We start from the raw sequence: 11,565 nt of genomic DNA, 5'->3' as shown, positions 1-11,565 counted from the left end.
TGCCATTTTTCATGTCTTATACAAACAAAATACAATTTTGATCTTGGTGGAAATCAAAGATAACTATGTAAAGTCAGTGAGGAGTTTTTCCAGTCTAACACAGAGAGACATCTCTCATATCTAAGCAGACACAAATGAGCTGCTTCAAGCGTTACCTAGGAAAGACATTTTCTTTATTTAGATTGAAAAAAAAAAAAAAAAAAAAAAAGAGCTTAGTTTCTTTGGGCATCAAAAGAGACTCTTTTTTGTTTCTACAGTAGTAAAATCATATAGAATATCATGCAATTTCTTGTGTGCTTTGTTTCTTTCAGCCAAGCTATGTCTTCAAATGTTTCCTGTAAGGCTTGTCAGTTTCTGAAGCCTATAAATAGGGACTTCTTGACATTTTACTCCAAAAAATCATAAATCGTCATCTGTGCCCATTGCAAAAGCAGTGGATTTGTGCTTGTTTATAAGCTGGGATGTATGGAACATGAACTTATTTTATTGAAAAATAAAAATTATGAGTTTTACCTGAGAAAAATTGGGAGTAAGATGTCGAGCATAAGTAACAACTGACCTGAGAAGCACAGCACTGCACATCAAAGCAAAACTTGCCCTTTACACTCACATCTCAACCAATAAACCTAAAAAAATGTTAACACTGCTGAGGTAAAGCTGATGTTTCTAAATGCAAGAAAACCGAGGAAATGTCAGAAATCTTTCATACTCTGCTTTTGACAGAGAAGTTCAGTAGCCCTGTAAATAAAAGCTAATGTGGCTATGTAACCAACCAGTAATAACTTCTCTTTCTGTTTCCTCTTCTATCTTTTAGTTTCATTCATCCTCTTATTTTATGAATTGACATAATTAGACTCTGATAACCTTTTTTAAAGAGAGGGAAAAAAATATTTTGACATAATATTTGCATTCACAACCTTTAATACGAATTTTAGAGGAGTCCTGTATATGTATGAAAGCAACCTTCTGCTCTACTGTGGGAAGTCAAGGTATAAGAGAACCAACATCTTATAAACACTCTGTATCTTCTACAACCATACCATAAGAAGTTATTGGCTTGCTTTTTATCTTAGCATGTTTTTGCATTTGTGCTTTTTCTTCCTATCTTTTATTTATAAATAGTGTTTAAGATCTTAATTCAAGTAACTCAGTGAAAGACATTTGCTTAGTCTGCTAAAAATTCCTATTGCAACATGACTCAATTCCAGACAAAATCTGCATATTTTGTATCTGTTTCGTGACAGTTTATTTATATGTCTGATGCCCACAAGTCTGCAGTTCATATTTTCTACATAAATTTTTGGTTTTCTTGCTTTTCTTTGTAAATATATGTCCACCAGACCTCTCCTAAACAACCAAGGGTTTCTTAAAGACCCAGTCCTAAATCTCCAGGACTAGCTGGACTTAACATATTTTATTATGATTGAAATTTATCACTCTGTCCAGATTCAGTGGCATTGTACTACCAGAAAATGTCGATGAAATTGGTCTGAAAGTAATAAAAAAATGGAAAACCATATTTGTAGATCTCGTGGACCACTCCAATTCCTACCATAAGCAGGAGATATTAATTCTCCTTTTTTTTGGAAAAGGAATTTCTAGGATTTTGAAAAAGAGATAGAAAGTTATACATGCAGAAAGGCATCTGAGTGCTGGGGATAGAAGAGAATGGGAACAATGAGATGGAGGAAAACAAAACTAGTAAGGTGGAAAAAGTGAAGTGACTTTTATTTATGTACCCTGAGTAGTCCATGTGTGGCTTGGAAAGTCTATGTTCCCTGCTCCTCTGTTTCAAGCTGAGTTTTCATACTTACTATAAATGACTGAACAGACAGTTTTAATTATAGTAAAATATGACAACAGAAATGAATCGTCATGTCTAACAGGTCATAAGACTGCCTTGCAGTCCTCAGGGACTGAGAGAGCGAGGACTCAAATGCTTGTAAATAGTGCAGGTGCTGAAAACCAATATGAGGTTATACAATTTCTTCACTAGAGAAATGCCAGCACATGTCTTGCAGCATTGTGGTGTGTGACAGTAGATTTCTGGTGGTACTTTACAGGCAGGGGAAAAGATCCTTCATCTCGCTGCAGTTGGCAGCCTTCCGATTTCATATTCACTCATCACCATCTCCTGATGTACTGCTTTTCAGACAGAAGTAATAAACCTAAGAAAAAATGGCTGCTGTGCTGTTAGTATTTTAAGAGGAGATTCACACAGTCTCTATGACAATATTTTAGCCCATTATACATGAAATACTGCCCATTAGTTTTGATAAGTTAATTATTCTTGCTTCACTAAGGACCTAAGTCCCACAAATCTGTATCTACTTTTCAACTGAGTGACCAAAGCTTGACAAGAGAGCAGGGAAAAATGATGTATACCTAATGAAAAATACTATCAGTCAAAGGTAACTGGTATAGAAACAGTGGCATTTCTGTGATTGAGAAGTAATCCATTATCTTATAACCATGATGACACAAGATGCGTGTCAGAAAACTGCATACCAGTAACACATGTTAATGCTGTTGCCCGGAACAGACACCTGTACTGCAATTTTTGTTCACTGCTGATATTCATGTTTAAAGTGGAATTTGTTCTCCTTTTTGGTCAAACTTGCTATATTATGTAGGGTGATCCTCAGGACTCGATTTGGGTCTAGGAAACAGCAAGTTTTATGAGGTATTTGAAAATAGATGCAATGCTTTGAAGGCAAGATTTCAAGAACATTTTTTCTGTTTTGGGGTTTTGGGTTTGTTTTTTTAGTTCCAAGAGAACTTGTATTTCTGTAGTGCTACAGAAATTTTAGTTCTATATTTGCTTACTCAGGCCTCCAAAATATTACAATAATGCAATTTCAAGTAAAATAGTAAGATACTCCATTTAAACTGCACTGTTGTTGCCAGCTGTACTCAAGTTCCTCTGTAATCCACATTTATTGACCTCTTTATTGTCAGCAAACACGAGCAAACGTTAAATACTTTTCAGTGATTATATAGAAAAAAGAAGCCATGTCTCAAAACCACTATGGGATGGCAAGGTCAGCCATGTGCCACTGAAGTATCCTGAGCATCTGCTCATTCTGCCTATTGCAGTATCCAGCGGTAGAGATACAGTATAAATAATAACAACTGTAGCATTCACTGGGGTCTAAACCTGCAACTGTGTGTCTTGCAAAGGTCCTGCTGAAGGGCATGGAGTTTTGAACATGGAAGTCTTGTGGGATTGGGTTATGATTTTCAACTGATTATAAAAATCTGTATCCTGCTAGACCTTCACCGCAACAACGTGCAAGTACAGCCTGAACTCACACATGTAGCGGCACAGAAGCAAAAACAAAGAGTCAATATATCCTGGTACAGGGAATTAACTGTTCTCTTCCTAATTGGACTTTGCAGAGGATGGGGCTTTGAAATGTGATGGGCTGTTACTCTTGGCAGCTGTTAACTTGTATGCAATAAAAATCTGATAGGAGACCTCACTTTTAAGTGTGGCTTCTCAAATGACTTTCACAAGCTGCTTTTAATGTTAAGTTCATAAAAGCCATCAAGAAACCAAAGACCGGTCAGTTCGCAACCAGTTTTTAGAGAAGAAAATGTCACAGATTTATACAATGATAACACAATATTTTTGTGGAAATTTCTACTGTTTTGTGATATCTAAGGTAAGAGACAGATTGTCTTGATAGCTTTTTTGATCATCGCTCCAATGTATGGTTTTATACAAGTACGTATTCTTACAACATTGTGAGAAAGGTCTGAGTCAGCCAGGAAAACTTTGTCCTTTCTCAAGTTGTCCATGGCTTCCTTGGGCTTGCTGGCAACCATTCCCAAGACAGGGAAAGTCTTTAGGTACACCTGCAGCGCACAGACTTTGTGTACAGCAGTCAGCACTGCCTTCCTATCCAGGGACCATATCTCTGATGCTGTTTCATTGGATAAGATTCCAAGCAAGGATAGAGTGTCTCTCAAAGGATGTAATTATATCAATTTAGCAGTGTGTCAGTTCCAGGCAGATCAAACCAAATGCTTCAGGATATCTTTGTGGTTGAAAATTATGGTAACAAGCTGCATCAGCTCCTCCAGAGAGTGCAGGAGCTGGCACACATCTGAATCATTGGCAAGGCAGACATAGGTGGACTTGTGGTCCAAATACAAATCTGAGTCTGTTGTTTGTCAAGCCCTGTGCAGAAGAATGACAAGGTGCCTAAGCAAAATAGGCTCAGTGCATCTCTGAGAGAGAGAAGGGAGATAGAGCCAGTTGTTTCCAGCTGATGAGACAAGGCTTTAATTAATCTGTTGTGAAGTGAAATTTGATTTTTCTCACAGTTCCACAAAGAAATGTAGAGAAAAAAATTAAGAATAAGACAAATCGAAAATTTTTCTGTATTTCAATATAACTAATGATTTAAGTAAAGTAGCAAATATAAAAAGGTGTGTTTTTAAGGAATAAGAACTGTAACTGAATTGTTAATGAGTACCCATTGTAATGAATAAATTTCATCAGAAGTGAAAGTACAAATATTTGCCATCTTTTGACTGATGCTTCCCCATCTTGTGCATTTCTGCCCCGTCCCCTTTTGTTGCCTAATAAAAATCAGTGATATCTCCCATGGTGTGTACAGTTTGATAATAGGTTTAATTTAATTTAGTTGTGACCAAGGTAAGTAGCATCTTTTTCTCTCTGGTAGCTCTGATCTTCCTTTTGTGATAAGAGGTATCAGAATTAAACTGGACTCCATTGAACTGCCCTTCTCACATTTGCATCTAATGAACACTGAGTGGAAAATTAGTGCTTTCTCATTTTCATTTATTTGGACATGAATAAAAAAGAAAAGTACATTAAATTTACTCCTCTAAGGGCTTAAACTTTGCTAGAAGAAAAAAAGAGGAGGTATGGGTTAAAAAAGATTAACTCAACTTTCTGCTGTTACCTTGATTGCATGACTATATTTGGTATATGTGATGGCTAATGTAAGGTATGGATGGCCAGTTATGTTTTTTGGGAATGTTTTATGAGTTGTCTTTTTTTTAGCCTGGAACAATGTCAATCTATTATTAGGTCAATAAAATCTGTTATATTGCTGAATGTTTGTGTAGGTGGGGATAGGAAGTGTAGAGCAAGATATTGTTGGCAAAGTTATTTGAGTGCAGCTGTATACATTATTTTGGAAATGTTGGCTGAGTACAGAACTTGTTCCACATTTATCGAGAACCTACTTGTCCCAGATATTTCTGGGTAAAAAATAAATGTCTGAACTCTTGGTGGTTTATTTGTCTTTTCAAGCACGAAATTATTTCAGTCAGGTTGCCCTAATGAAAGAAAAGAAAAAAGCTCTTAAGGCCTATGGAGAACCAGACATTAAGGTGCTTTTTGACCTCATTCTGTTACATCAGCTCTGCAATGATCAGCTAAAATGCTTTTAAGCAGGATTTCTATAGTATATATAAGCAAAATGTCTACTGTTGTGCTGTACCCGAATCAATTCTCCCTGCTGTAGTCAGTGTTTAAGGTACTGGTGGTTTGGACACAAGTAGTTAATATGGCTAAAATTCACAGAATAGGAAAGTTATAAAAGATAAACTTTCTAAATAATTTTTCTTTTACATCTGCCTCTCTGCACATGGACTGTCAAACACAGACCTTTTTTTGTGTGTAGAAGTGTATTGTGAGATACAGAGCCATATAAAGGTCACCATGGACTTCCTATGCTAAGACAGGCAAAGGCCTCTTACCATTCCTTTGACTTCTCTCTGGAAAAAAAAGAAAACCAAAACCAAAACCAAATATAAGCCAACCGCAAAACTTGCAGACCTGTTGTTGAGACTAAAAATATTGGTGACTGAATATGTTGAGAATTAATGAAATAACCAAGACCTAAGAGTGTTGTGTGTGCTCTAGATAAATGTTAATATTAATGAAGCCTAATGCAGGCAACTATCATGAGCAGCTTCCCAAGGGTGATAGAAAGACTTTTTTCATTCAATTGCTTCTAGTTTTAAAAACATTGGCTTTAAAAAACAAACAGGAATAAACTATCACTGAACATATATTTTAGCATTTGCCTTCAGTGATGTGCTTGTTCTGTTGTGATGAGCATAAGTATAAATCTGCTCTACAATAATAGCAGACACTTCCCTAGAGGAAAAAAGAAAAAACGTATGAGAAGTGGAAATGAGATTGAATATCATGATTCTTCTTGCCCTATCTTAAATTTAAAATTAAACTAAAGGTAGAAAATAAATAATTTTATCCGTTAGTTACTTTCTACAACTGAAAAGGTTCTGAGGGTGCACACTGAAAATAGACATCTTAATTTTAAGTTGTTAATACATCTTGTGAATTTTCCAGCTTTGTTGGAATAGAAAAGTACAATTGAGATCCCAAAATACAAATCTTAAAAGTAAGAAAATCAATAATATTTTTCATTCTGAAAGGAAGATTTGATATATCAAAAGTTGTTTTCTACCCAATTTATATATTGAAAATGTAGTTTCCAAATTCTAGCAAGCGTTAGTTCTTAAAATTTTTAAGAAATGGAACATGCTAAATATTTGAATTATTTTTAAAATAAAGAAATATTTTAAAAGTTGAAATACACACCCAAAATATCAATAAGTATTTGAGATGCAAACTTTTCACACAATGGTTCAAGACAGAAATTTCTCTTGGAAAAAATTCCCCAAAGACCCCAAGACCAAAACAACACACAACCCCCCAAAAATCTCAGTCCCCCAAACAACTCTACACATAACACTATGATAACAGTTATGTCTTTTTCAGTAGCTGAAATAGGAATTCAGCTAGCAACATTATAAAATTCTATAATAACTTTATGATGAAATTTTTCTTCCCCTGAAAGAATCGATCTTATGATACTGAACAATATGTCAGCTGTTGGATGTAGTAAGACCACTTCAAGATGCAGAGAAGTGGGGTTTTCTGTGTCTTTATTTCATTTGCCAGGAGACACACCATACTTCTAGTGCCCTTCCATTCCTGCAGCTGTAGGGGACAGGGACATGGAGGTGCTCTCCAATTCTCCCATCACAGACATATTATCAGTTGGGTCTGGAGCTGCCAGATACCTGAAGCTCCATGTTAAATTTTTTTTGTCAGTCAGACTACCATTTTTTTGTTCCTTTTTGTCACTCCTTAGATAAGCTGCCAAAGCAGTGGGAACATGGTTGGCACAAAAACGAAGTAGGTTTTATGCCAGAGGCTTAATTCTTCAGACCAGGGTCCAAACTGCATCCCATCAGGCAAATTTTCTTTTGTGAGACCTGAACAAACAAAAAACTTCCATTAACATTAACTTCTGCTTAATTTAAATTAAGCAGAAAAAAGAATGGAAGTGACGTGGAAAAAAAATTCACAACCCACAAAAGAGCATAAAGCAAGTTATGTTTATTACAGCGTCAGGTGCAAGGAGGATCTCTCCTCCTAATTTGCACAGCACCCCTAAATGCAAGCAGCTATTTGTCACACGAAATTATATGCATATGCATTACAGAAACACGCATAAGCACACAAGAAGCAAGGTTATTCAAATCAGCTATTAACATAAGTTTCCACCCATCTTTGCATGCACACTGTCCCCTGGTGGCTGTGGGCAGGGGTCTTTTGGAGGAATGTTCCCAGTCTTCCTCAGGGTGTCCTTTTCACCTTTCCTGACGTAGCAGGGCTCCAAACAAGAAACTGGTTTTCACTGGTTTTTTCTAGAGAGTTATCCTTATGGACAATACAGGTCTGGCTTAATGCTTACCTAGACAAAGTTAGTTCCTCTATCTGTGACACAGAGAAATTAATTTTCTCTCTATCCCTGTTTTTCTACATTTTAACCCTTTATTTTCTACATCCGAATCAGAAGGTCCTTAAAGACACTGTTCACAGTTTTATAAGAACAGCAAACAGCACCACTCTGAATGTTTCAGATTAATGGATTTTATGGTGCTTAGGAGGGAAAATATCTGTGGGTTCTTCTGTAAATCTTCAGATATTCACCAGAATGTTACTTTTGAAGTACCACCATATTTTAATTTCCATGTGCACATGGAGTAAGTAGCTAGAGGTAATGTTCTCTCTAGAGACTCAGAAATTTGTTATAATGTGAAACAAAAATGTCAGAGTACTAAAGCTCTAAGGCTTTTTCTTCCTTTGCAACAAAGTCCTCAAGGGAACATGGATAGAAAAATTCATTCGAAAGAGATTAACAAAATCTAATTAATCTGGTAAAACCATTAAGTAAATGAGCAGAATTGGTAATCAGAATGTTGTCCTTTTTTGTTTGATTAATTCCAACATTAATAGCTTAACATGGGAAATGTTTAACAAAGAGAGCCTCTTTTTTGTCACACACAAATATAGATAAATCCATGCATTTAGAAGACTTTTGTTTAAATTGAAAAGCCTCTGAAAATTCACCATACGTGCTCATGAATCAAATTTGATCAAAACCAACTCATTTGCATATGGAAAGCCACTGGTTTTGTATTCTAATATGCTGTGTGTATGTATACATAATGTATATGTATATGTATATAGGTAAACATAAGCGTAACCAGGTATTCCTATCTCTTCATGTGTACTTTTTTCATATGTGTATACATGCAGACACACACATACTCATCAGATCTTTTAAGTTTCTGGTAGATGAGATAAATTAATATACTTTACCACCAAAAGTAGGAAAAATTCTTTGTAAAAGTAGGAAGATGGGTCCTCCCCATTTGTTTTCCCAATAAGGGTCACTTTCAATAGTTTGAACAAACTCCAGATATAACTTAGCCAAACGTGTCAAACCTTTGAATTTAATTGAATTTAATGTGGAAAAAACAAAACAAAAGTAAAACAAACCAAAATCAGCCCCCTAACAAACCCTCAAATCTTTACTTCTTTCTTAAGATAACACTATAACTAGAAACTATACAAACTATGTCCTGCCTGTGTCATCCCCAAAAAAGTGGTCCTTTCCCTGGTTTGCAATAAGTTGATAAACACACAGAGGCAAGATATTTGCTTTAATATTAAGTTCTATGCAGAAAAAGGAGCCAAGTGGTATTCCACAAAGCAAATTCAGTTTCCAAAAATGCAAGGGTTACCTTAATACATAGAAACATGTAAAATTATTTATCTCTAATTATATTCTATCACTTGTATATGTAACTGATTAAATAGTTCTTTTAAAGTCACATGCCTAGAAAATGCTGAACGTGGATGCTGAACATACATGGACTTTTTATTAGCAGGGGTCCCTCTAGCCCATGGGAGGGCTAATAATGCTAGTAATGTATGCTAGTAATACATTAATATGTTAATTCTATGTTAACACTGGGAGTCCAATTACTCAGTGTTTTCTACCTAGTGCTCAAGTCTTTAACCAAGATTAGTCATGGGGGTTACTCCATTTCATCCCTTTCATTTATCTTGCAGGCCTCTTTCTCAAGGACAGGCTGTTGACTACTGGAGAGCTGTTTTTCATTAATTCCTGCTGTTTCAGTATCTTGTAAGGTCTATTTTTATTCTACAAGTCTCTTTGCTCTTTTTAAAGTGGTTTTCACCCCAAAATTTATTCATTTCAGTTAATAACTTACATCATATATGCTTCAAGTCTAGATCTAGAGGATTTGTTGTAGGCCAGAAGAAACTATACTTTGTTGTCAAGAATATTTTCACTACCATGATGGGTCAAATATAATTTTTCCTAATGTAGAAATTATTTGGCAACTGGTTGAATCTAAGGTGACATGCTGGTCTTTAATGGGAATGATGCTGGCTAGAAAAACCTGTCCTCACATGCCCAAGAAACTTTCTGCCACCCACAACCAAAAACCCCAGATGTCCCCTTCCCAGTTTGTCCTAAGACACATCCACCTTCTTTTCTGTGGGGAGAGATAATCACAAAATAACAAAATTGTCACGGCTGGAAAAGAGATGGCTGAGTCCAAATGTCAACCCAGGAAAAGCACCATGCCTGATGAACCATGTCCTGAAGTGCCACATCTACACAGGTTTTTAATACCTCCAGGGATGCTAACTCCACCACCTCCCTGTTCCAGCACCTGGTTATTCTTTCAGTAAAGAAATTCTTCCTAATACCTAGTCTAAACCTCCCCTGGAGTAACTTCAGAACTTTCCTTCTAGTTCTATCAGTATGTACTTGAAAAACAGGCCAACAACAACCTCCCTACAACCTCCTTTCAGGCAGAGAGTAATAACATGTCCCCTCAGCATACTCTTTTCCAAACTAAACAATCCCAATACCCTCAGCCTTTCCACACAGGACTTGTTTTCTAGACCCTTCACCAGCTGGGTTACTCCTCTCTGGACACACTCCAGAAACTCTTTGTTTTTTGTAGTGAGGGGAGCAGAAATGAACACAGTACTCAAGGTGCAGGGTCACTAGTGCCCACTACAGGGGCAGGATAATTTTCCTTCTCCTGCTGGCTACATAATTTCTGTTGCTGCTGGCCAGGATGCTGTTGGCCTTCTTAATCACCTGGGCACATTGTGGGCTCATACTCAGCTGGGTGTCAGCCAACAACCACTGGTCCTTTTCTGCCTGGCAGCTTTCCAGACACTCTTCCCACACCTCTAGAATTGCCTGGAGTTGTTGTGATGAGTGGCACTTTTGTAGCAATGATGACTTTCCATCATATTGGTGATCAGGATCATGAGCGACTGATGATGGTCAGTGGGATGGACCTGACTTGCATTTTGCTCTTTGATGCAGTTGAAGGAAATGTTCATCCACAGATAACCTGCCACAGTCTTAGGCAGGTGAATTGACTGAGCAGTACTCAGAGGTTTGAATAATAAGAATGGACAGCTGGGTGCTGGTTTAGGGACTCCTATACTACTGGATATCCTGTATCTCTCAGACCAGGAAGAAAATAATGAAGGACACCAAGAACACACTGGCAGAGCAGGCAGATGTCCTTGATCCACTCTCCATACCTCACAGTGCCTCAGAATCTGAGATGTTAGGAAAAAAAAGCAAAAAAACCCCAAAAAAACCTGTGAAGTGAAACAACTTGTCTTGAAAGTAAACTTCTTACAATTTCTGGGAAAAAATTTCACTCATATTTGGTTTACCTGATACACTTATGATATTTACATTACATAATAATTATTACTTTGGAAATATTCAGAAAGTCCCCAGGAAACAGGTTCGTTCATTTGGCAGCAATAGCTGTTAAGCTTATGGGCTGCACTCAGAAATCAGATGTTATTGCAGGAAATCTGTTGAGCAAATGAGGCACCCATATAAGATTCAGACAGCTGGTCCAGCAGTTTAAGCCTGATCCATTTAAAATTAGCTTTGTTTTCCTATTGTAAAGACTCTGCACAGTTATCCTGACTTGTTAGCAGACTCAAAAGGTCAAAGACTAAATTAAGCAGCATCCTCACAAGTTTTAATTACTCTTTGAGTAACAGATATGATTGCCTTCAGGCATTTGTTTTTGTTCCTGTGCTTAATCAGAGATTAAAGTTTGTAGAGGCACTCAGTCAACGACCTGACCTTTCAAGTATTCTTTAAAAACAAAGCAAGGGTTACTTTCTTT

Source organism: Calypte anna, chromosome Z (genome assembly GCF_003957555.1).
Source record: "Calypte anna isolate BGI_N300 chromosome Z, bCalAnn1_v1.p, whole genome shotgun sequence".
In the NCBI taxonomy this organism is placed as follows: domain Eukaryota; kingdom Metazoa; phylum Chordata; class Aves; order Apodiformes; family Trochilidae; genus Calypte; species Calypte anna.
The sequence above is the reverse complement of the archived record's forward strand: the minus strand, read 5'-3'. Positions refer to the sequence as shown.